Source organism: Rhipicephalus microplus, chromosome 2 (assembly GCF_043290135.1).
Source record: "Rhipicephalus microplus isolate Deutch F79 chromosome 2, USDA_Rmic, whole genome shotgun sequence".
Taxonomy (NCBI): domain Eukaryota; kingdom Metazoa; phylum Arthropoda; class Arachnida; order Ixodida; family Ixodidae; genus Rhipicephalus; species Rhipicephalus microplus.
The window spans coordinates 132,849,338-132,865,270 of NC_134701.1; the positions used below are offsets into that span (position 1 = coordinate 132,849,338).

At 48.1% G+C, this 15,933-nt stretch overlaps 24 non-coding genes across 24 annotated transcripts; all 24 read right to left on the reverse strand.

The window, feature by feature from the left end:
- Positions 1 to 818: 818 nt before the first annotated feature.
- Positions 819 to 937, reverse strand: TRNAL-CAA (transfer RNA leucine (anticodon CAA)). The gene is made up of 2 exons: positions 900 to 937; positions 819 to 864 (listed from the first exon to the last, which is right to left on the reverse strand). It is a non-coding gene; the product is annotated as a tRNA-Leu (tRNA).
- A 1,167-nt stretch (positions 938 to 2,104) lies between these two features.
- On the reverse strand, positions 2,105 to 2,223 carry TRNAL-CAA (transfer RNA leucine (anticodon CAA)). Its single transcript has 2 exons — positions 2,186 to 2,223; positions 2,105 to 2,150 (listed from the first exon to the last, which is right to left on the reverse strand). It is a non-coding gene; the product is annotated as a tRNA-Leu (tRNA).
- Positions 2,224 to 3,208: 985 nt separating this feature from the next.
- TRNAL-CAA (transfer RNA leucine (anticodon CAA)) lies at positions 3,209 to 3,327 on the reverse strand. Its single transcript has 2 exons — positions 3,290 to 3,327; positions 3,209 to 3,254 (listed from the first exon to the last, which is right to left on the reverse strand). It is a non-coding gene; the product is annotated as a tRNA-Leu (tRNA).
- A 246-nt stretch (positions 3,328 to 3,573) lies between these two features.
- On the reverse strand, positions 3,574 to 3,692 carry TRNAL-CAA (transfer RNA leucine (anticodon CAA)). The gene is made up of 2 exons: positions 3,655 to 3,692; positions 3,574 to 3,619 (listed from the first exon to the last, which is right to left on the reverse strand). It is a non-coding gene; the product is annotated as a tRNA-Leu (tRNA).
- Positions 3,693 to 4,306: 614 nt separating this feature from the next.
- On the reverse strand, positions 4,307 to 4,425 carry TRNAL-CAA (transfer RNA leucine (anticodon CAA)). The gene is made up of 2 exons: positions 4,388 to 4,425; positions 4,307 to 4,352 (listed from the first exon to the last, which is right to left on the reverse strand). It is a non-coding gene; the product is annotated as a tRNA-Leu (tRNA).
- Positions 4,426 to 5,510: 1,085 nt separating this feature from the next.
- On the reverse strand, positions 5,511 to 5,629 carry TRNAL-CAA (transfer RNA leucine (anticodon CAA)). Its single transcript has 2 exons — positions 5,592 to 5,629; positions 5,511 to 5,556 (listed from the first exon to the last, which is right to left on the reverse strand). It is a non-coding gene; the product is annotated as a tRNA-Leu (tRNA).
- A 970-nt stretch (positions 5,630 to 6,599) lies between these two features.
- On the reverse strand, positions 6,600 to 6,718 carry TRNAL-UAA (transfer RNA leucine (anticodon UAA)). The gene is made up of 2 exons: positions 6,681 to 6,718; positions 6,600 to 6,645 (listed from the first exon to the last, which is right to left on the reverse strand). It is a non-coding gene; the product is annotated as a tRNA-Leu (tRNA).
- Positions 6,719 to 6,781: 63 nt separating this feature from the next.
- Positions 6,782 to 6,900, reverse strand: TRNAL-CAA (transfer RNA leucine (anticodon CAA)). Its single transcript has 2 exons — positions 6,863 to 6,900; positions 6,782 to 6,827 (listed from the first exon to the last, which is right to left on the reverse strand). It is a non-coding gene; the product is annotated as a tRNA-Leu (tRNA).
- A 980-nt stretch (positions 6,901 to 7,880) lies between these two features.
- On the reverse strand, positions 7,881 to 7,999 carry TRNAL-CAA (transfer RNA leucine (anticodon CAA)). The gene is made up of 2 exons: positions 7,962 to 7,999; positions 7,881 to 7,926 (listed from the first exon to the last, which is right to left on the reverse strand). It is a non-coding gene; the product is annotated as a tRNA-Leu (tRNA).
- Positions 8,000 to 8,065: 66 nt separating this feature from the next.
- On the reverse strand, positions 8,066 to 8,184 carry TRNAL-UAA (transfer RNA leucine (anticodon UAA)). The gene is made up of 2 exons: positions 8,147 to 8,184; positions 8,066 to 8,111 (listed from the first exon to the last, which is right to left on the reverse strand). It is a non-coding gene; the product is annotated as a tRNA-Leu (tRNA).
- Positions 8,185 to 9,052: 868 nt separating this feature from the next.
- TRNAL-CAA (transfer RNA leucine (anticodon CAA)) lies at positions 9,053 to 9,171 on the reverse strand. Its single transcript has 2 exons — positions 9,134 to 9,171; positions 9,053 to 9,098 (listed from the first exon to the last, which is right to left on the reverse strand). It is a non-coding gene; the product is annotated as a tRNA-Leu (tRNA).
- Positions 9,172 to 9,236: 65 nt separating this feature from the next.
- Positions 9,237 to 9,355, reverse strand: TRNAL-UAA (transfer RNA leucine (anticodon UAA)). The gene is made up of 2 exons: positions 9,318 to 9,355; positions 9,237 to 9,282 (listed from the first exon to the last, which is right to left on the reverse strand). It is a non-coding gene; the product is annotated as a tRNA-Leu (tRNA).
- Positions 9,356 to 9,974: 619 nt separating this feature from the next.
- TRNAL-CAA (transfer RNA leucine (anticodon CAA)) lies at positions 9,975 to 10,093 on the reverse strand. Its single transcript has 2 exons — positions 10,056 to 10,093; positions 9,975 to 10,020 (listed from the first exon to the last, which is right to left on the reverse strand). It is a non-coding gene; the product is annotated as a tRNA-Leu (tRNA).
- A 64-nt stretch (positions 10,094 to 10,157) lies between these two features.
- On the reverse strand, positions 10,158 to 10,276 carry TRNAL-CAA (transfer RNA leucine (anticodon CAA)). Its single transcript has 2 exons — positions 10,239 to 10,276; positions 10,158 to 10,203 (listed from the first exon to the last, which is right to left on the reverse strand). It is a non-coding gene; the product is annotated as a tRNA-Leu (tRNA).
- Positions 10,277 to 10,522: 246 nt separating this feature from the next.
- TRNAL-CAA (transfer RNA leucine (anticodon CAA)) lies at positions 10,523 to 10,641 on the reverse strand. The gene is made up of 2 exons: positions 10,604 to 10,641; positions 10,523 to 10,568 (listed from the first exon to the last, which is right to left on the reverse strand). It is a non-coding gene; the product is annotated as a tRNA-Leu (tRNA).
- A 242-nt stretch (positions 10,642 to 10,883) lies between these two features.
- On the reverse strand, positions 10,884 to 11,003 carry TRNAL-UAA (transfer RNA leucine (anticodon UAA)). The gene is made up of 2 exons: positions 10,965 to 11,003; positions 10,884 to 10,929 (listed from the first exon to the last, which is right to left on the reverse strand). It is a non-coding gene; the product is annotated as a tRNA-Leu (tRNA).
- A 247-nt stretch (positions 11,004 to 11,250) lies between these two features.
- TRNAL-UAA (transfer RNA leucine (anticodon UAA)) lies at positions 11,251 to 11,369 on the reverse strand. The gene is made up of 2 exons: positions 11,332 to 11,369; positions 11,251 to 11,296 (listed from the first exon to the last, which is right to left on the reverse strand). It is a non-coding gene; the product is annotated as a tRNA-Leu (tRNA).
- A 65-nt stretch (positions 11,370 to 11,434) lies between these two features.
- TRNAL-CAA (transfer RNA leucine (anticodon CAA)) lies at positions 11,435 to 11,553 on the reverse strand. Its single transcript has 2 exons — positions 11,516 to 11,553; positions 11,435 to 11,480 (listed from the first exon to the last, which is right to left on the reverse strand). It is a non-coding gene; the product is annotated as a tRNA-Leu (tRNA).
- A 1,345-nt stretch (positions 11,554 to 12,898) lies between these two features.
- TRNAL-CAA (transfer RNA leucine (anticodon CAA)) lies at positions 12,899 to 13,017 on the reverse strand. The gene is made up of 2 exons: positions 12,980 to 13,017; positions 12,899 to 12,944 (listed from the first exon to the last, which is right to left on the reverse strand). It is a non-coding gene; the product is annotated as a tRNA-Leu (tRNA).
- A 64-nt stretch (positions 13,018 to 13,081) lies between these two features.
- On the reverse strand, positions 13,082 to 13,200 carry TRNAL-CAA (transfer RNA leucine (anticodon CAA)). Its single transcript has 2 exons — positions 13,163 to 13,200; positions 13,082 to 13,127 (listed from the first exon to the last, which is right to left on the reverse strand). It is a non-coding gene; the product is annotated as a tRNA-Leu (tRNA).
- A 246-nt stretch (positions 13,201 to 13,446) lies between these two features.
- TRNAL-CAA (transfer RNA leucine (anticodon CAA)) lies at positions 13,447 to 13,565 on the reverse strand. Its single transcript has 2 exons — positions 13,528 to 13,565; positions 13,447 to 13,492 (listed from the first exon to the last, which is right to left on the reverse strand). It is a non-coding gene; the product is annotated as a tRNA-Leu (tRNA).
- Positions 13,566 to 13,806: 241 nt separating this feature from the next.
- On the reverse strand, positions 13,807 to 13,926 carry TRNAL-UAA (transfer RNA leucine (anticodon UAA)). The gene is made up of 2 exons: positions 13,888 to 13,926; positions 13,807 to 13,852 (listed from the first exon to the last, which is right to left on the reverse strand). It is a non-coding gene; the product is annotated as a tRNA-Leu (tRNA).
- A 247-nt stretch (positions 13,927 to 14,173) lies between these two features.
- TRNAL-CAA (transfer RNA leucine (anticodon CAA)) lies at positions 14,174 to 14,292 on the reverse strand. The gene is made up of 2 exons: positions 14,255 to 14,292; positions 14,174 to 14,219 (listed from the first exon to the last, which is right to left on the reverse strand). It is a non-coding gene; the product is annotated as a tRNA-Leu (tRNA).
- A 966-nt stretch (positions 14,293 to 15,258) lies between these two features.
- Positions 15,259 to 15,377, reverse strand: TRNAL-CAA (transfer RNA leucine (anticodon CAA)). The gene is made up of 2 exons: positions 15,340 to 15,377; positions 15,259 to 15,304 (listed from the first exon to the last, which is right to left on the reverse strand). It is a non-coding gene; the product is annotated as a tRNA-Leu (tRNA).
- Positions 15,378 to 15,933: the final 556 nt, after the last annotated feature.

A 15,933-nucleotide genomic window follows, 5' to 3' on the forward strand; every position in this document is an offset into this window, starting at 1 on the left:
ACTCGACCATTCTGACACGATATTTCAGCCCCAGCAAAAGGAGACACTGACTTTGTGCTGGTAGTAAACTAAAAAAAGAGCTTCTCAGAAGTGGGATTTCAACCAACACCCACATACGTAGACCAGAAGCCTCGTTCAAGCGGTATCACTGGGCAAGGTTTCCCTTAAGTCTGGCGCCTTTGACCACTCAGCCATTCTGAGACGATGTGTCATCCTCAGCAAAAGAAGGCCCTGACTTTGTTCTGGTAGTAAAGTAAAAAAAAGTTTGTCAGAAGTAGGATTCAAATCCACGCCCACATACGTGGATCAGAAGCCTCGTTCAACCCGTATCACTGCGGAAGGTTTCCCTTAAGTTTAGCGCCTTCGACCACTCGGCCATTCTGTCACAATATTTCAGCCCCAGCAAAAGAAGAAACTGACTTTTTGCAGGTAGTAAAGTAAAAAAAAACTTTAAGAGAAGTGGGATTCAAACCCACGCCCACATACGTGGACACGAAGCCTCATTCAACCCATATCACTGGGCAAGGTTTCTCTTGAGTCTTTTGCCTTATACCACTCGGCCCTCCTGACACGATGTTGTAGCCCCAGCAAAAGGAGTCACTGACTTTGTTCTGGTAGTAAAGTAAAAAAATGGTTGTCAGAAGTGGGAGTCGAACGAACGCCCACATACGTGGACCAGAAGTCTCGTTCAACCCGTATCACTGGGCAAGGTTTCCCTTGCGTCTGGCGCCTTAGACCACACGGCCCTTCTGACACGATGTATCAGCCCCAGCCAAAGGAGACACTGACTTTGTGCTGGTAGTAAAGTAAAAAAATATAGTCAGAAGTGGGATTCAAACCCACGCCCACACACGTGGACCAGAAGCCTCGTTCAACCCGTATCTCTGGGCAAGGTTTCCCTTGAGTCTGGCGCCTTTGACCACTCGGCCATTCTGACACGATGTGTCATCCTCAGCAAAAGAAGGCTCTGACTTTGTTCTGGTAGTAAAGTAAAAAAGTTTGTCAGAAGTGGGATTTGAACCCACCCCCACATACGTGGACCAGAAGCCTCGTTCAACCCGTATCACTGGGCAAGCTTTCCCTTGAGTCTGGAGCCCTAGACTACTCGGCCATTCTGACACGATATTTCAGCCCCAGCAAAAGGAGACACTGACTTTGTGCTGGTAGTAAAGTAAAAAAAAGAGCTTCTCAGAAGTGGGATTTCAGCCGACGCCCACATACGTAGACCAGAAGCCTCGTTCAAGCGGTATCACTGGGCAAGGTTTCCCTTAAGTCTGGCGCCTTTGACCACTCAGCCATTCTGAGACGATGTGTCATCCTCGGCAAAAGAAGGCTCTGACTTTGTTCTGGTAGTAAAGTAAAAAAAAGTTTGTCAGAAGTGGGATTTGATCCCACGCCCACATACGTGGAGCAGAAGCCTCGTTCAACCTGTATCACTGGGCAAGGTTTCCTTTAAGTCTGGAACCTTCGACCATTCGGCCATTCTGACAGGATGTTTTAGCCCCAGCAAAATGAGACACTGGCTTTGTTCTTGTAGTAAAGTAAAAAAAGTTTGTCAGAAGTAGGATTCAAATCCACGCCCACATACGTGGATCAGAAGCCTCGTTCAACCCGTATCACTGTGCAAGGTTTCCCTTAAGTCTAGCGCCTTCGACCAGTCGGCCATTCTGACACAATATTTCAGCCCCAGCAAAAGAAGAAACTGACTTTTTGCAGGTAGTAAAGTAAAAAAGATCTTTGGGAGAAGTGGGATTCAAACCCACGCCCACATTCGTGGACACGAAGCCTCATTCAACCCATATCACTGGGCAAGGTTTCTCTTGAGTCTTTTGCCTTAGACCACTCGGCCCTCCTGACACGATGTTGTAGCCCCAGCAAAAGGAGTCACTGACTTTGTTCTGGTAGTAAAGTAAAAAAAACGGATATCAGAAGTGGGAGTCGAACCAACGCCCACATACGTGTCAGAAGCCTCGTTCAACCCGTATCGCTGGGCAAGGTTTTCCTTGCATCTGGCGCCTTAGACCACACGGCCCTTCTGACACGATGTATCAGCCCCAGCAAAAGGAGACACTGACTTTGTGCTGGTAGTAAAGTAAAAAAATATTGTCAGAAGTGGGATTCAAACCCACGCCCACATACGTGGACCAGAAGCCTCGTTCAACCCGTATCACTGGGCAAGGTTTCCCTTGAGTCTGGCGCCTTTGACCACTCCGCCATTCTGACACGATGTGTCATCCTCAGCAAAAGAAGGCTCTGACTTTGTTCTGGTAGTAAAGTAAAAAAAGTTTGTCAGAAGTGGGATTCGAACCCACGCCCACATACGTGGACTAGAAGCCTCGTTCAACCCGTATCACTGGACAAGCTTTCCCTTGAGTCTGGAGCCTTAGGCTACTCGGCCATTCTGACACGATATTTCAGCCCCAGCAAAAGGAGACACTGACTTTGTGCTGGTAGTAAAGTAAAAAAAGAGCTTCTCAGAAGTGGGATTTCAACCAACGCCCACATACGTAGACCAGAAGCCTCGTTCAAGCGGTATCACTGGGCAAGGTTTCCCTTAAGTCTGGCGCCTTTGACCACTCAGCCATTCTGAGACGATGTGTCATCCTCAGCAAAAGAAGGCCCTGACTTTGTTCTGGTAGTAAAGTAAAAAAAAGTTTGTCAGAAGTAGGATTCAAATCCACGCCCACATACGTGGATCAGAAGCCTCGTTCAACCCGTATCACTGCGGAAGGTTTCCCTTAAGTCAAGCGCCTTCGACCACTCGGCCATTCTGTCACAATGTTTCAGCCCCAGCAAAAGAAGAAACTGACTTTTTGCAGGTAGTAAAGTAAAAAAAAACTTTAAGAGAAGTGGGATTCAAACCCACGCCCACATACGTAGACACGAAGCCTCATTCAACCCATATCACTGGGCAAGGTTTCTCTTGAGTCTTTTGCCTTAGACCACTCGGCCCTCCTGACACGATGTTGTAGCCCCAGCAAAAGGAGTCACTGACTCTGTTCTGGTAGTAAAGTAAAAAAACGGTTGTCAGAAGTGGGAGTCGAACCAACGCCCACATACGTGGACCAGAAGCCTCGTTCAACCCGTATAACTGGGCAAGGTTTCCCTTGCGTCTGGCGCCTTAGACCACACGGCCCTTCTGACACGATGTATCAGCCCCAGCCAAAGGAGACACTGATTTTGTGCTGGTAGTAAAGTAAAAAAATATAGTCAGAAGTGGGATTCAAACCCACGCCCACATACGTGGACCAGAAGCCTCGTTCAACCCGTATCTCTGGGCAAGGTTTCCCTTGAGTCTGGCGCCTTTGACCACTCGGCCATTCTGACAGGATGTGTCATCCTCAGCAAAAGAAGGCTCTGACTTTGTTCTGGTAGTAAAGTAAAAAAGTTTGTCAGAAGTGGGATTTGAACCCACCCCCACATACGTGGACCAGAAGCCTCGTTCAACCCGTATCACTGGGCAAGCTTTCCCTTGAGTCTGGAGCCTTAGACCACACGGCCCTTCTGACACGATGTATCAGCCCCAGCCAAAGGAGACACTGACTTTGTGCTGGTAGTAAAGTAAAAAAATATAGTCAGAAGTGGGATTCAAACCCACGCCCACATACGTGGACCAGAAGCCTCGTTCAACCCGTAACTCTGGGCAAGGTTTCCCTTGAGTCTGGCGCCTTTGACCACTCGGCCATTCTGACACGATGTGTCATCCTCAGCAAAAGAAGGCTCTGACTTTGTTCTGGTAGTAAAGTAAAAAAGTTTGTCAGAAGTAGGATTCAAATCCACGCCCACATACGCGGATCAGAAGCCTCGTTCAACCCGTATCACTGCGCAAGGTTTCCCTTAAGTCTAGCGCCTTCGACCACACAGCCATTCTGACACAATATTTCAGCCCCAGCAAAAGAAGAAACTGACTTTTTGCAGGTAGTAAAGTAAAAAACACTTTAAGAGAAGTGGGATTCAAACCCACGCCCACATACGTGGACACGAAGCCTCATTCAACCAATATCACTGGGCAAGGTTTCTCTTGAGTCTTTTGCCTTAGACCACTCGGCCCTCCTGACACGATGTTGTAGCCCCAGCAAAAGGAGTCACTGACTCTGTTCTGGTAGTAAAGTAAAAAAACGGTTGTCAGAAGTGGGAGTCGAACCAACGCCCACATACGTGGACCAGAAGCGTCGTTCAACCCTTATCACTGGGCAAGGTTTTCCTTGCGTCTGGCGCCTTAGACCACACGGCCCTTCTGACACAATGTATCAGCCCCAGCCAAAGGAGACACTGACTTTGTGCTGGTAGTAAAGTAAAAAAATATAGTCAGAAGTGGGATTCGAACCCACGCCCACATACGTAGACCAGAAGCCTCGTTCAAACCGTATCGATGGGCAAGGTTTCCCTTGAGTCTGGCGCCTTCGACCACTCGGCCATTCTGACACGATGTGTCATCCTCAGCAAAAGAAGGCTCTGACTTTGTGCTGGTAGTAAAGTAAAAAAAAGAGCTTCTCAGAAGTGGGATTTCAACCGACGCCCACATACGTAGACCAGAAGCCTCGTTCAAGCGGTATCACTGGGCAAGGTTTCCCTTAAGTCTGGCGCCTTTGACCACTCAGCCATTCTGAGACGATGTATCATCCTCAGCAAAAGAAGGCTCTGACTTTGTTCTGGTAGTAAAGTAAAAAAAAGTTTGTCAGAAGTGGGATTCGATCCCACGCCCACATACGTGGAGCAGAAGCCTCGTTAAACCTGTATCACTGGGCAAGGTTTCCCTTAAGTCTGGAACCTTCGACCATTCGGCCATTCTGACAGGATGTTTTAGCCCCAGCAAAAGAAGAAACTGACTTTGTGCAGGTAGTAAAGTAAAAAAAAAAACTTTGTGAGAAGTGGGATTCAAACCCACGCCCCCATACGTGGACACGAAGCCTCATTCAACCATATCATTGGGCAAGGTTTCTCTTGAGTCTTTTGCCTTAGACCACTCGGCCCTCCTGACACTATGTTGTAGCCCCAGCAAAAGGAGTCACTGACTTTGTTCTGGTAGTAAAGTAGACTTTGTTCTGGTAGTAAAGTAGAAAAAGGGTTGTCAGAAGTGGGAGTCGAACCAACGCTCACATACGTGGACCAGAAGCCTCGTTCAACCCGTATCACTGGGAAAGGTTTCCCTTGCGTCTGGCGCCTTAGACCACACGGCCCTTCTGACACGATGTATCAGCCCCAGCAAAAGGAGACACTAACTTTGTGCTGGTATGATTTGATTGATGTGTGGGGTTTAACGTCCCAAAACCACTATATGATTATGAGAGACGCCGTAGTGGAGGGCTCCGGAAATTTAGACCACCTGGGGTTCTTTAACGTGCGCCCAAATCTGAGCACACGGGCCTACAGCATTTCCGCCTCCATCGGAAATGCAGCCGCCGCAGCCGGGACTTGAACCGGCGACCTGCGGGTCAGCAGCCGAGTACCTTAGCCACTAGACCACCGCGGCGGGGCAACTTTGTACTGGTAGTAAAGTAAAAAAATATTGTCAGAAGTGGGATTCAAACCCACGCCCACATACGTGGACCAGAAGCCTCGTTCAACCCGTATCTCTGCGCAAGGTTTCCCTTGAGTCTGGCGCCTTTGACCACTCGGCCATTCTGACACGATGTGTCATCCTCAGCAAAAGAAGGCTCTGACTTTGTTCTGGTAGTAAAGTAAAAAAAGTTTGTCAGAAGTGGGATATAAACCACCCCCACATACGTGGACCAGAAGCCTCGTTCCACCCGTATCACTGGGAAAGGTTTCCCTTGAGTCTGGCACCTTAGATCACTCGGCCAACACAATATTTCAGCCCAGCAGAAGGAAACACTGACTTTGTTCTGGTAGTTACGTAAAAAAAAGTTTGTCTGAAGGGGGACTCGAACCCAGGCCCACATACGTGGACTAGAAGCCTCGTTCAACCCGTATCACTGGGCAAGGTTTCCCTTGAGTCTTGAGCCCTAGACTACTGGGCCATTCTGACACGATATTTCAGCACCAGCAAAAGGAGACATGACTTTGTGCTGGTAGTAAAGTAAAAAAAGGCCTTCTCAGAAGTGGGATTTCAACCGTCGCCCACATACGTAGACCAGAAGCCTCGTTCAAGCCGTATCACTGGGCAAGGTTTCCCTTAAGTCTGGCCCCTTGGACCACTCGGCCATTCTGACACAATATTTGAGCCCAGCAAAAGGAGACACGGCTTTTTTCTGGTAGTAAAGTAAAAAAAATTGTGAGAAGTAGGACTCGAACCCACGCCCACATACGTGGACCAGAAGCCTCGTTTAACCCGTATCACCAGGCAAGGTTTATCTTGAGTCTGGCGCCTTAGACCACTCGGCCATTCATATACGATATGTGAGCCCCAGCTTAAGAAGACGCTGACTCTGTGCTGGTAGTAAAGTAAAAAAAATTGACAGAAGTGAGATTAGAACCCACGCCCATATACGTGGACAGAAGCCTCGTTCCACCCGTATCACTGGGCAAGGTTTCCATTGAGTTTGGCGCCTTAGACCACTCGGCAATTATTACACGATATTTCAGCCCCAGCAAAAGGAGACACTGACTTTGTTCTGGTAGTAAAGTAAAAAAAAGTTTGTCAGAAGTGGGATTTGAACCCACGCTCACATACGTGGACCAGAAGCCTCCTTCAGCACGTATCACTGGGCAAGGTTTCCCTTAAGTCTGGCGCCTTCGACCACTCGGCCATTCAGACACAATATTTCAGCCCAGCAAAAGGAGACACTGACTTTGTCCTGGTATTAAAGTAAAAACAGTTTGTCAGAAGTGGGATTCGAACCCACGCCCACATACGTGGACCAGAAGCCTCGTTCAACCCGTATCACTGGGCAAGGTTTCCCTTGAGTCTGGCGCCTTAGACCACACGGCCCTTCTGACACGATGTATCAGCCCCAGCAAAAGGAGACACTGACTTTGTGCTGGTAGTAAAGTAAAAAAAATATTGTCAGAAGTGGGATTCAAACCCACGCCCACATACGTGTACCAGAAGCCTCGTTCAACCCGTATCACTGGGCAAGGTTTCCCTTAAGTCTGGCGCTTTCGACCACTCGGCCATGCTGACACAATATATCAGCCCCAGCAAAAAACACTAACTTTATGCTGGTAGTAAAGTAAAAAGAAGATTGTCAGAAGTGGGATTCGAACCCACGTCCACATACGTGGACCAAAGGCCTCGTTTAACCCGTATCACCGGGCAAGGTTTCCCTTAAGTCTGGTGCCTTAGACAACTCGGCCGTTCTGACACGATATATAAGCTGCAGCAAAAGAAGACACTGACTATGTTCTGGTAGTAAAGCAAAAAAAGTTTGTCAGAAGTGGGATTCGCACTCACGCAGACATACGTGGACCACAAGCCTCGTTCATCTCGTATGACTGGACACGGTTTCCCTTGAGTCTAGCGCCTTCGACCACTCGGCCATTCTGACACAATATTTCAGCCCCAGCAAAAGGAGACACTGACTTTGTGCTGGTAGAAAAGTAAAAAAACAGAGTTTGTCAGAATTGCGAATCGAACCCACGCCCACATACGTGGACCAGAAGCCTCGTTCAACTCGTATCACTGGGCAAAGTTTCCCTTGAGTCTGGCTCCTTAGGCCACTCGGCCATGCTAACACGATATATCAGCCCAAGCAAAAAACACTGACTTTATGCTGGTAGTAAAGTAAAAAAAAGATTGTCAGAAGTGGGATTCAAACCCACGCCCACCTACGCGGACCAGAAGCCTCGTTCTACCTGACTCTCCGGGCAAGGTTTCCCTTCAGTCTGGCGCATTAGACCACTCGGCCATTCTGATACGATCTGTAAGCCCCAGAAAAAGGAGACACTGACTTTGTTCTGTTAGTGAAGTAAAAAAAATTTCTCAGAAGAGGGATTCGAACCCACGCCCACATACGTGGACCAGAAGCCTCGTTGAACCTCTATCAATGAGCAAGGTTTCCCTTGAGTCTGGCGCCTTACACCACTCGGCCATTCTGACACGATATATCAGCCCCAACAAAAGAAGACACTTACTTCGTGCTGGTAGTAAAGTAAAAAAAAACTTTGCCAGAAGTGTGATTCGAACCCACGCCCACATACGTGGACCAGAAGCATCGTTCAACCCGTAACACTGGGCAAGGTTTTCCTTAAGTCTGGCGCCTTCGACCACTCGGCCATTCTGACACAATATTTCAGCCCCAGCAAAAGGAGACACTTACTTTGTGCTGGTAGAAAAGTAAAAAAAACAGGGTTTGTCAGAAGTGCGAATCGAACCCACGCCCACATACGTAGGCACGAAGCCTCATTCAACCCATATCACTGGGCAAGGTTTCTTTTGAGTCTTTTGCCTTAGACCACTCGGCCCTCCTGACACGAAGTTGTAGCCCCAGCAAAAGGAGTCACTGACTTTGTTTTGGTAGTAATGCAAAAAAGTGCCGCCATATCCACGAAGTGAATGATGATGAGTGGGCGAAGCTCCGGAGGTAAACCTGGTAAACCATGAATCCTCTGTACATTTTGCCCACTCGATTTTAATACATCGCTCCCCCTAGCGTACGTCGCCGCACTAAATCGAACGATTGCCTTCAACCAATGACACGCGCCATATGTGACATCATTCCTATTTTATAAGATCTCGCGTCTTTCATCAACTACAAGTACCGCTTTCTAGTTTATAACATCTTGCATCTTTTCATCATCAGCTACAAGTACCACCATCTAGTAAACACTACAAGAACTAAACGAGAGGTGGCTACATACAGGAGACGGTACCGCCATCTAGTGAACACTGCAAGAACTAAACTAGAGGTGGCTACATACAGGGGACGCAAAGCCCACGCCTTAAGGAGCTTCGCCCCTAAAAAACGGTTGTCAGAAGTGGGAGTCGAACCAAAGCCCACATACGTGGACCAGAAGCCTCGTTCAACCCGTATCACTGGGCAAGGTTTCCCTTGCGTCTGGCGCCTTAGACCACACGGCCCTTCTGACACGATGTATCAGCCCCAGCAAAAGGAGACACTGACTTTGTGCTGGTAGTAAAGTAAAAAAATATTGTCAGAAGTGGGATTCAAACCCACGCCCACATACGTGGACCAGAAGCCTCGTTCAACCCGTATCTCTGGGCAAGGTTTCCTTTGAGTCTGGCGCCTTTGACCACTCGGCCATTCTGACACGATGTGTCATCCTTAGCAAAAGAAGGCTATGACTTTGTTCTGGTATTAAAGTAAAAAAAAGTTTGTCAGAAGTGGGATTTGAACCCACGCCCACATACGTGCACCAGAAGCCTCGTTCAACACGTATCACTGGGCAAGGTTTCCTTTAGGTCTGGCGCCTTCGACCACTCGGCCATTCTGACACAATATTTCAGCCCAGCAAAAGGACACACTGACTTTGTTCTGGTAGTTAAGTAAAAAAAAGTTTGTCTGAAGGGGGATTCGAACCCATGCCCACATACGTGGACTAGAAGCCTCGTTCAACCCGTATCACTGGGCAAGCTTTCCCTTGAGTCTGGAGCCTTAGACTACTCGGCCATTCTGACACGATATTTCAGCCCCAGCAAAAGGAGACACTGACTTTGTGCTGGTAGTAAAGTAAAAAAAAGAGCTTCTCAGAAGTGGGATTTCAACCGACGCCAGCATACGTAGACCAGAAGCCTCGTTCAAGCCGTATCACTGGGCAAGGTTTCCCTTAAGTCTGGCGCCTTTGACCACTCAGCCATTCTGAGACGATGAGTCAGCCTCAGCAAAAGAAGGCTCTGACTTTGTTCTGGTAGTAAAGTAAAAAAAAAGTTAGTCAGAAGAGCGATTCGAACCCACGCCCACATACGTGGACCAGAAGCCTCGTTCAACTCCTATCACTGGCCAAGGATTCCCTTGAGTCTGGCGCCTTAGACCACTCGGCCATTCTGACACGATATAGCTGCCCCAGCAAAAGAAGACACTGACTTCGTGCTGGTAGTAAAGTAAAAAAATATTTGTCAGAAGTGGGATTCGAACCCACGCCCACATACGTGGACCAGAAGCATCGTTCAACCCGTATCACTGGGCAAGGTTTCCTTTGAGTCTGGCGCCTTAGACCACTCAGCCATTCAGACAAAATATATCAGCCCAGCAAAGGGAGACACTGACATTGTTCTGGTAGTAAAGAAAAAAAAAGTTTGTCAGAAGTGAGATTCGAACCCACGCCCACATACGTGGACCAGAAGCCTCGTTCAACCCGTATCACTGGGCAAGGTTTCGCTTGAGTCTGGCGCCTTGGACCACTCGGCCATTCTAACACGATATTTCAGCCCAGCAAAAGGAGACACTGACTTTGTTCTGGAAGTAGATTAAAAAATTTTGTCAGAAGTGGGATTCGAACTCACGCACACATACGTGGACCAGAAGCCTCGTTCAACTCGAATGACTGGGCGAGGTTTCCCTTCAGCCTGGCGCCTTACACCACTCGGCCATTCTTATACGATATGTCAGCCCCAGCAAAAGGAGACGCTGACTTTGTTCTGTTAGTGAAGTAAAAAAAAGTTTGTCAGAAGAGGGGTTCGAACCCACGCACACATACGTGGACCAGAAACCGCGTTCAACTCGTATCACTGGGCAAGGTTGCCCTTGAGTCTGGCGCCTTAGACCACTCGGCCATTCTGACACAATACTTCGGCCCAGCAAAAGAAGACGCTGACTCTGTGCTGGTAGTAAAGTAAAAAAAACTGCCAGATGTGAGATTCGAACCCATGCACACATGGACCAGAAGCCTCGTTAAACTCGCATCACCGGGCAAGGTTTCCTTTCAGTCTGGCGCCTTAGACCACTCGGCCATTCTGACACAATTTTTTCAGCCCAGCAAAAGAAGACACTGACTTTGTTCTGGTAGTAAAGTAAAAAAAAAGTTTGTCAGAATAGGATTCGAACCCACGCCCACATACGTGGACCAGAAGTGTCGTTCAACCCGTATCACTGGGCAAGGTTTCCCTTAAGTCTGGCGCCTTAGACCACTCGGCCATTCTGACACGATATATCAGCCCCAGCAAAAGAAGACACTGACTTCGTGCTGGTAGTAAAGTAAAAAAAGTTTATCAGAAGTGGGATTCGAACCCACGCACACATACGTGGACCAGAAGCCTCGTTACACTCGTATCACTGGGCAATGTTTCCCTTAAGTCTGGCGCCTTAGACCACTCGGCCATTCTCATACGATATGTCAGCCCCAGCAAAAGGAGACACTGACATTGTTCCAGTAGTAAAGGAAAAAAAAGTTTGTCAGAAGTGGGATTCGAACCCACGCCCACATACGTGGACCAGAAGCCTCGTTCAACCCGTATCACTGGGCAAGGTTTCCCTTAAGTCTAGAGCCTTCGACCACTCGGCCATGCTGACACAATATATCAGCCCCAGCAAAAAAACGCTGACTTTATGCTGGTAGTAAAGTAAAAAAAAGAGATTGTCAGAAGTGGGATTCGAACCCAAGTCCACATACGTGGACCAAAGGCCTCGTTCAACTCCTATCACTGGGCAAGGTTTCCCTTGAGTCTGGCGCCTTAGACCACTCGGCCATTCTGACACGATATATCAGCCCCAGCAAAAGAAGACACTGACTTCGTGCTGGTAGTAAAGTAAAAAAAGAGCTTCTGAGAAGTGGGATTTCAACCCACGCCCACATACGTAGACCAAAAGCCTCGTTCAACCCGTATCACAGGGAAAGGTTTCCCTTAGGTCTGGCGCCTTGGACCACTCGGCCATTCTGACACGATATTTCAGCCCAGCGAAAGGAGACACTGACTTTGTTCTGGTAGTAGATTAAAAATTTTGTCAGAAGTGGGACTCGAACCCACGCACACAAACGTAGACCAGAAGCTTCGTTCAACTCGTATGACTGGGCAAGGTTTCCCTTGAGTCCAGCACCTTCGACCACTCGGCCATTCTGACAAAATGTTTCAGCCCAGCAAAAGGAGACACTGAGTTTGTGCTGGTAGTAAATTCAAAAAAATTGACAGAAGCGAGTTTCGAACCCACGCACACATACGTGGACCAGAAGCCTCGTTCAACTGGCATCATCGCACAAGGTTTCCCTTCAGTCTGGCGCCTTAGACCACTCGGCCATTCTGATACGATATGTCAGCCCCAGCAAAAGGAGCCGCTGACTTTGTTCTGTTAGTGAAGTAAAAAAAGTTTGTCAGAAGAGGGATTCGAATCCACGCCTACATACGTGAACCAGAAGCCTCGTTCAACCCCTATCACTGGGCAAGGTTTCGCTTGAGTCTGGAGCCTTAGACCACTCGGCCATTCTGACACGATATTTCAGGCCCAGCAAAAGAAGACACTGACTTTGTGCTGGTAGTAAAGTAAAAAAAGAGCTTCTCAGAAGTGGGATTTCAACCCACGCCCACATACGTAGACCAAAAGCCTCATTCAACCCGTATCACTGGGCAAGGTTTCCCTTAAGTCTGGCGCCTTCAACCACTCGGCCATGCTGACACAATATATCAGCCCCAGCAAAAAAAAACACTGACTTTATGCTGGTAGTAAAGTAAAAAAAACATTGTCAGAAGTGAGATTCGAACCCACGCACACATACGTGGAACAGAAGCCTCGTTCAACTCGCATCACCGGGCAATGTTTCCCTTCAGTCTGGCGCCTTAGACCACTCGGCCATTCTGATACAATATGTCAGCCCCAGCAAAAGGAGACACTGACTTTGTTCTGTTAGTAAAGTAAAAAAAGTTTGCAGAAGAGCGATTCGAACCCACGCCCACATATGTGGACCAGAAGCCTCGTTCAACTCCTATCACTGGCCAAGGATTCCCTTGAGTCTGGTGCCTTAGACCACTCGGCCATTCTGACACGATATTGCTGCCCAAGCAAAAGAAGACACTGACTTCGTGCTGGTAGTAAAGTAAAAAAATGTTTGTCAGAAGTGGGATTCGAACCCACGCCCACATACGTGGACCAGAAGCATCGTTCAACCCGTATCACTGGGCAAGGTTTCCTTTGAGTCTGGCGCCTTAGACCACTCAGCTATTCAGACAAAATATATCAGCCCAGCAAAGGGAGACACTGACATTGTTCTGGTAGTAAAGGAAAAAAAAGTTTGTCAGAAGTGAGATTCGAACCCACGCCCACATACGTGGACCAGAAGCCTCGTTCAACCCGTATCACTGGGCAAGGTTTCGCTTGAGTCTGGCGCCTTGGACCACTCGGCCATTCTAACACGATATTTCAGCCCAGCAAAAGGAGACACTGACTTTGTTCTGGAAGTAGATTAAAAAATTTTGTCAGAAGTGGGATTCGAACTCACGCACACATACGTGGACCAGAAGCCTCGTTCAACTCGAATGACTGGGCGAGGTTTCCCTTCAGCCTGGCGCCTTACACCACTCGGCCATTCTGATACGATATGTCAGCCCCAGCAAAAGGAGACGCTGACTTTGTTCTGTTAGTGAAGTAAAAAAAAGTTTGTCAGAAGAGGGGTTCGAACCCACGCACACATACGTGGACCAGAAACCGCGTTCAACTCGTATCACTTGGCAAGGTTTCCCTTGAGTCTGGCGCCTTAGACCACTCGGCCATTCTGACACAATACTTCGGCCCAGCAAAAGAAGACGCTGACTCTGTGCTGGTAGTAAAGTAAAAAAAACTGCCAGAAGTGAGATTCGAACCCATGCACACATGGACCAGAAGCCTCGTTAAACTCGCATCACCGGGCAAGGTTTCCTTTCAGTCTGGCGCCTTAGACCACTCGGCCATTCTGACACAATTTTTTCAGCCCAGCAAAAGAAGACACTGACTTTGTTCTGGTAGTAAAGTAAAAAAAAGTTTGTCAGAATAGGATTCGAACCCACGCCCACATACGTGGACCAGAAGTGTCGTTCAACCCGTATCACTGGGCAAGGTTTCCCTTAAGTCTGGCGCCTTAGACCACTCGGCCATTCTGACACGATATATCAGCCCCAGCAAAAGAAGACACTGACTTCGTGCTGGTAGTAAAGTAAAAAAAGTTTATCAGAAGTGGGATTCGAACCCACGCACACATACGTGGACCAGAAGCCTCGTTACACTCGTATCACTGGGCAATGTTTCCCTTAAGTCTGGCGCCTTAGACCACTCGGCCATTCTCATACGATAGGTCAGCCCCAGCAAAAGGAGACACTGACATTGTTCCAGTAGTAAAGGAAAAAAAAGTTTGTCAGAAGTGGGATTCGAACCCACGCCCACATACGTGGACCAGAAGCCTCGTTCAACCCGGATCACTGGGCAAGGTTTCGCTTGAGTCTGGCGCCTTGGACCACTCGGCCATTCTAACATGATATTTCAGCCCAGCAAAAGGGGACACTGACTTTGTTCTGGAAGTAGATTAAAAAATTTTGTCAGAAGTGGGATTCGAACTCATGCACACATACGTGGACCAGAAGCCTCGTTCAACTCGAATGACTGGGCAAGGTTTCCTTTGAGTCTAGCACCTTCGACCACTCGGCCATTCTGACACAATATTTCAGCCCAGAAAAAGGAGACACTGACTTTGTGCTGGTAGTAAAAAAAACTGCCAGAAGTGAGATTCGAACCCATGCACACATGGACCAGAAGCCTCGTTAAACTCGCATCACCGGGCAAGGTTTCCCTTCAGTCTGGCGCCTTAGACCACTCGGCCATTCTGACACAATTTTTTCAGCCCAGCAAAAGAAGACACTGACTTTGTTCTGGTAGTAAAGTAAAAAAATGTTTGTCAGAATATGATTCGAACCCACGCCCACATACGTGGACCAGAAGCCTCGTTCAACCTGTATCACTGGGCAAGGTTTCCCTTGAGTCTGGAGCCTTAGACCACTCGACCATTCTGACACGATATTTCAGCCCCAGCAAAAGAAGACACTGACTTTGTGCTGGTAGTAAAGTAAAAAAAAGAGCTTCTCAGAAGTGGAATTTTAACCCCCGCCCACATACGTAGACCAGAAGCCTCGTTCAACCCGTATCACTGGGCAAGGTTTTCCTTAAGTCTGGTGCCTTGGACCACGCGGCCATTCTGACACGATATTTCAGCCCAGCAAAAGAAGACACTGACTTTCCTCTGGTAGTAGATAAGAAAATTTTGTCAGAAGTGGGATTCAAACCCACGCCCACATACGTGGACCAGAAGCCTCGTTCAACCCGTATCACTGGGCAAGGTTTCCCTTAAGTCTGGCGCGTTCGACCACTCGGCCATTCTGATACAATACTTCGGCCCAGCAAAGGGAGACACTGACATTGTTCTAGTAGTAAAGGAAAAAAATATTGTCAGAAGTGGGATTCAAACCCACGCCCACATACGTGGACTAGAAGCCTCGTTCAACCCGTATCTATGGGCAAGGTTTCCCTTGAGTCTGGCGCCTTTGACCACTCGGCCATTCTGACACGATGTGTCATCCTCAGCAAAAAAAGGCTCTGACTTTGTTCTGGTAGTAAAGTAAAAAAAGTTTGTCAGAAGTGGGATTTGAACCCACGCCCACATACGTGGACTAGAAGCCTCGTTCAACCCGTATCACTGGACAAGCTTTCCCTTGAGTCTGGAGCCTTAGACTACTCGACCATTCTGACACGATATTTCAGCCCCAGCAAAAGGAGACACTGACTTTGTGCTGGTAGTAAAGTAAAAAAAGAGCTTCTCAGAAGTGGGATTTCAACCAACACCCACATACGTAGACCAGAAGCCTCGTTCAAGCGGTATCACTGGGCAAGGTTTCCCTTAAGTCTGGCGCCTTTGACCACTCAGCCATTCTGAGACGATGTGTCATCCTCAGCAAAAGAAGGCCCTGACTTTGTTCTGGTAGTAAAGTAAAAAAAAGTTTGTCAGAAGTAGGATTCAAATCCACGCCCACAAACGTGGATCAGAAGCCTCGTTCAACCCGTATCACTGCGGAAGGTTTCCCTTAAGTTTAGCGCCTTCGACCACTCGGCCATTCTGTCACAA